Source organism: Lytechinus variegatus, chromosome 3 (assembly GCF_018143015.1).
Source record: "Lytechinus variegatus isolate NC3 chromosome 3, Lvar_3.0, whole genome shotgun sequence".
Lineage (NCBI taxonomy): Eukaryota > Metazoa > Echinodermata > Echinoidea > Temnopleuroida > Toxopneustidae > Lytechinus > Lytechinus variegatus.
In genome coordinates this window covers 54,105,308-54,111,958 of record NC_054742.1, presented here as the reverse complement: position 1 = coordinate 54,111,958, position 6,651 = coordinate 54,105,308, and positions in this window count along the sequence as shown.

Genomic DNA, 6,651 nt, shown 5'->3' with positions numbered 1-6,651 from the left:
AAATCGCCCTATATCAATTCGCCATTCACAGACACCGAATTCGCCCGATATAGTTCTCGAGAGAGGTGTGGTGGCTCCATTATGTGGATTCGTATAGACCGGGGGCATGGGGGCCATGGCCCTGGGAAGGTGCTGGAGGTGCTAGGGGATGCTGCGTGTATTATTTTTCATAGGCATCGCCCCCTTAATTGAATTCTGGCTGGAAGGCCGGTGTGAAAAATGACGTTCATCGTCATTAGTGAACTTCCTTGCTTTCAGGCTCAGTTTCGGCGGAACCAAAATGACCCCCATTTCGTGAGGTTTTTTTTCACATTTACCTAAAGACGAAAACCCCAGTCTACTCAGCTCAGGCTCAGACGGCCAGACCTATACAGGCGCATCCGACCTGCTCCCATGAGTTAGTAACTCATGCAACGGTTTATACCGGGCCCCGGGACGGGCCACTAATCTGAACCAGTGATGCATGCGGCAGGGGCGGATCCAGGATTTTCCAAAAGGGGGGAATATTTTCCCGATGAGTTTTTGACAAGCAAAAAAAAAAAAAAACCCTCATCCGAACTGAATTGAATTAAGGTCGTTCGTCTAGAAATCATTGACAAGCAATAAAAAAAGCCGGGTTACTCACTTGGGTAAAACTGCATTTACTGAGGGGGGCCGGGGCATGGGCCGGATGTGCCCCGGATCCGCCACGCTATAGTTCGAAGCATGGCAGATTTTGTTTCACGTACTACTACGGAAAAAATTACAGAAAGCGGTATGATTTCTAACTGGCATCACAAAATTATACTAGTTTTGGTCACTGAATTTTAGCACTCTATAGATTTTGGCGTCTCGCTATAGCAGCTTGCTTGCCGAGGCATGGCTGGCCCCTCGATATTTTTGGCATGGTTTGGTGCCCAGTTTCTGCATGGCACTTTTTAAGTTCCCTTTCAATTTTTCTGTCACTAATGAGGCATCAAGGCGGGCGACTACCCGATAACCGAAGACGGTTCAAGCATCTAATGTTGACAGGCCGAATGGCAGTGGCGTAGCTAGGATTTTTTTTCCTGGGGGGGCACTGGGGGTCCTTGCTTTTTCAGGGGGGGCACCGGCCATTTTTTCCCAGTGTGTGTGTGTATGTGTCACAAGGGCGGATCCGACTTTCACCAATAGGGGACGGAGCCCAAAATTATCTTTACCTATATTTTCCCCGATCAGTCACTTCTTAATTTTATTCTTATAAAACAACATAAACGTGAAATAATCTCATAAGCCTTATAAAAAATGCGAGCGCGAAGCGCGAGCGATTTTTTTTTTTACTTTCATGTATTTTGTCCTGAAAATTTAATATTATGGGCAATGTTATGTGTGATCCTGAACAAGATTCGTATGTAACTAGATGGTTACTGCGAACGCCAAGCACGAGCAGAAATTTGTGTTATAGCATTATCGAAAAGGGACTCGGTTAAGGACTGCTTACAGTTACCCACGAAGACGGTACACTGTTAGAAAATTTATCCTTAAACTAAAAGAAGTTCCTGCAGCAGAGTCTCGAGAACACCTGTAATCTTACCAGATTGCGTAATCTTACAGGAAATTGGTATTTGGTGTGTGTAATCTTACAAATTTCCTTAAATAAAACACTCTTTTCCCCTTTTTCTAACAGACCTGTTCTGTTAAATTGCAGAAAAATTCCTGTTTCATGAATTTAAAGAATGATTCTGGTATTGCTTTCTGCAAAATCTTCTTTTATTTTTCTGTAAAATCAGGGTTTTTTTAACAGTGTATATATTTCAATAATGCGAGCGCGAAGGGAGAGCAAATATTTTTGACATTCCAACCTAAAACATGGTCATTCTAAGCACTTTTTGTATTAATAAATGGGATAGGTATGTAACTAAACAATTGATGCGAGCGCGAAGCGCGAGAGGAAGAAAATTGAGATTTTAGACCTATATATAGTTAATTGGGTATCATTAATAATGCGATCGTGAAGCGTGAGCAGACAATTATTGATATACTGATGTGAAACTGGATAATTCAAGTAAATTTTGAATAAAGAACATGCATGCAGGCTAGTATTGGGCATATTTTAGATTTAGACTTAAAATCTGGGCATTCTGAATACATTTGTTTATGGAACATTATGGAATACAAGTTGACAATATTAACTTGGCAAATCAAACAATGTGACCACGCAGAGTGAGCTTAAAATGCTGATATGTAGACCATAAAACGGACATTTTACAGAGCACTTAAATTTGTAAATGAAAAAAAATAATGAAAGCTCGATGTCCGAGCTAAAATATGTTTTGTATATTGACGTCAAAACTTGCTCCATATCAGCCTATTGAACAAGATATGAATCTCATTGAACAGGCAATTCTGGCGCGAAGCGCAAGCAAAAATTTTATAGAGTAACATGAAAGATTTTTTTTCTGCAAGTTTTCCCCTCACATTACTTTATTCACTTGTCTTCCTCCTCTTCTTTTTTTTCTTCTGTCTTCTTCTTTACCTTTTTTTCTTTTCTTCTTTCCCCCTTTTTTTTGCTCTGCCAATTTTTTTCTGGGGGCACCTGGGGGGCACATCAAATCTCAGGGGGGCACGTGCCCCCCCCCCCCCCCCGTAGCTACGCCACTGCCGAATGGCCGAATTAGGCTCACTAAAACCCCGGGCCGGACGCGCGGCTAAAAATGACCGTGGAAAAGCCATAATCTCTCAGGGCCAAATGGGCCTATACCTGTGATATACAGGTCAGGCATCCATACATCTTGTCATGTATTTTTTTTCATTCCGAAATGCCAGGAAGCACCTTCATGATCTATAATCTTAATGCTCCTCCAGTGGAATAAAAATGTTTGTGGTAAAGATTGAAACGATTTCCTCGATGCTAAATATTGTACAGGACGAGTTGTAAGACGACCATAGATGAGTCAATGGTCAATATACTGCGCACTGATGTGTTACGGGCACGGGTTATACGGCTGGCGACGTGATGGGTTGGGAGAACTGCATGCATCAAATCGTGCTTTTGTAACCACGGCGCGGTCCGAACGGCTCCACTTCATACCCCGACTTCATGGCGCTGGCAGAGATCATAAAGTGGGCTTTTATCTAAGATTTACATTTTCGTTTACAATTCCGGGATTATTAATTGACTAACTGGGAAATTAAGCAAAAGAATTGTCTAATACAGTGGGGTAGCCCCTTCTCCGACTTCCTCCTCCTTATTCTCCTCTTTCTCCTTCTTCTTCCCCAGTCCTTCTTCCTATTCCTGTCACCTTCTTATATTCACTTCTTCTCCTCCTCCTATACTCTAAATAAGGGATTCATTTGTGAATAAATTGGAAAACTTGTCACCTTACAAGACAAAAACTTATGCAAACAAAGGGAAACAAAGAGAGAGGGAGAAAAATATAACAATTATTTTGACATCATAAAATGTTATTTAGAATAAATTTAAAAGTAATTGAAATAAACATATTGCTGTAAATTGATATATAAAGATATGCATCGGAGAGCACAGAAAATTGTTGTTTTTGTAAAGTCACAGAGTACTAGCGTAATGAGATGGGGGCCAATACCCCCCCCCCCCCTGAGTTCCACCACCAAAAAGAAAAAAAGGAGTAAAAAAAATGAAAAGAACGCTAAATAATAATGGGGAAAAGAGTGATTTTTTCTAATTTTCTAAATATAATATGTCAGTAAGATGATAAAAAAGCAAATGCTCACTTCAATCATTAACCATGTATATACTGTATATTAGCCCCTTCAATTTTTTTGCTGATTATGCAACTGTAACAGGGGATATTTTCAAAGTCATTTCACTTATCCAGCATAAATGAAACATGTTTTTAAGAGTATTTTAAGGGTAATTTTATTTTACTCAGAAGTTTGACGATCATGTACAAGTTTCATCACCCCTTGACCCTACCCTGGGAATCTGTCACTGAAAATCTGAAAAGCACCGAGTTTGGGAAATACATACCGGTAAACGTTCAACTACCTATGATGGTATTCGTTAGACATTGCTTCTGCTTTAAAAAGGTAAATTGCCAATATGTCTACTTCCAACTCATTCACTCACCATATGGTCTACCTTCATTGTCTAATCATGCTAATGCCATTCCATCCATCAACATTTTGTCTAACAACCATTTAGTCCAATAACCATTTGGTCTAATCATCACTTTGTCTAACACCATTTCATCTCATATTCAGTTGTTCTAATATCCATTTTATTTTAATTCATTTTGCACAATTAACACAGTCCAAGAAGACCAACTGGTTATTAGAAGAAATGGTGAGTGGACAAATTTGCAATTAGAGCATGTGGATAGTGGACAAACTGATGGTAGACCAAATGATAGTAGACAAATCGGCATCCTCTCTTGCTCAGTGTCTCCCCTCCCCCCCCCAACATCTTTCAGAAGCTGTTGATGCAAAATAGCATTACCTCATCTGTGCAATGTGTTAACAATTGACTTGGTAAAATTCAACAATTTCCAAAATAAATACAATCATCAAACTACTCTTTGAAATTTTTTTTCTTCAAAATTTGCTGGTATCTGCAAATTGATTTATTTATGAATTTTAACCAGATTAAAATCATTAGGAAACAGAAATTTGCAAGATTTTAGTGAGAAATAAAAGATATTTCAAAGTTGCATGATATAAGTCATCAAAATACTGTCAGCCGCACAACAGGCAAGATATATGCAACAATCACAACTACTTTTTGAAATAAGAACCTTGTGGGATGTAACATAATTTCATGGCAATTCAATAATGTATACCTAAACATTGTGCCGTCCAATACAAACAATCAAATGCAGTCCTGTGTTACATAAACATGATATAAAAACCAAACAAAAAATAAGAATATAATTACAATAATTGTTGAGATGGTACTAAAATCATTACATCTGATTGGCTGACAATTTGTAAAAGCACTTTGAAAATTATTAATCCCATTTAATATGGAATTCTCTCATTCTCATAGACTTTGTAGCAAAGACCACTTGTTTCCCGCAGGCAAAAGATTAATACCAATATCATATTCTATGGCACAGGATAGTGCTGATTGGTGCCAAATCAAACTTGGCCATCACAGAATGGATTTAAAATGGAAAGTGGTTCAACATGTCTTTATGTGGTAGGATGATGTTCACCTTAAAATTTAGTCATGGGTCTCTGAAAAGTTCCTCTGTTCCAATCAATCAAGGATTTAATGAATTGGCGATTACAATCTACAGGTAATCAAGAATATTTTTTCTCTTATAAACATTCTGAAAATAAAAAAAACAATAAAGATGTTTGGTGTGCAAAAAAATACAAATACCATTGAATATTCTGGTTAAATGAAAAATTGCACAATCTGGACATTTACACATCATAAGGCTTATTGGTCCTTCTCAATAAAAGATAAATACCACTGAACTCTGAATCAGACTTTCGTAACACCGGTCCCATTACAGTATAACTATGCACATAATACAATCATAAATTACTGACCAGAAAAATTGTAGAGAAATAATTAAAAACAAAAAATTAAAAAATCACAAAATGACAAACCTTTTTCTTAAACAGTTCCAACCAAATGTTGCACAAAAATCAACAAAATATTACAATCTAATCTACTACTATATTAATATGATTACACACAAAACCCCAGCATGGCTGCATGATCCTTGCTGTCAACTTTTGACGATAATAAACTTACAAAAATATAGTTTGTTTTCATTTTCTTTGAATCTAAATTCGAGGCAGTCCCGAATTGTTACCGATGCCATAATTCACAAAGACCTGAAATTTCCTGGAATATAAGAGTTAAACGATATTTCCCCATTGATCTTTATGAAGGTATGCTCCCATTAATCACAAAGGCTGTTCAATGATTTGACTATAAACAGACAAAAAGAGATAAAATTAAATATTTAAGACTTGATTATCAATCTAAAAAGTCTTCCCAAATCAACTCCAAACAAGGAGAAATAAGATTTGTTTGTTTATATCTACTTTTCTTCATTACCGGCAAATTGGTTACATCAATACCTTGATTTCATAGATGCATTTTTCTTATAGAAAGTCCTTTAGAATGTCATCAAACGAGTGATACTGGTGTTCTTGAATGGACACAATTTTGTAAAGACTTTTTTGTAAATGTCTTCTCACATATTGTTTAAAGCTTTCCATCAAAAATATAGCATGCCAACCTGCAAATATTATACCATCTGTTGCAAATGTGTGCATTAAAATATAAATTGTTTTCAACTACCCATATCAGTCATATATGTACAAAAAGCAAATATTCTTGAAAAAAAAAACCATGAGAAAAAACTTTTGTGAAATACTTAAGTCACTAACATACTAAAAAACACAGAAGAAACAAAGATATAAATTACCAAGCCAATTAACTTGTCATTTCAGCACCACATATTTAAATCAATAAATGGTTGATTGAATGAAATGTGAATAAAGGTACACAAGTAAGCACAAATCCATTAGTTCATCCAATAATTTTACAAATTGTGTAGAAACAATGTATGTTTTATATGTTAACATTATAAAAATCCCATACTTATAATGGTAACATTCAAAATGAACGAATATAGCAGATATTAAACTTTTATGTACATATCCACATAAATAAACTATCTACACCAATATGAC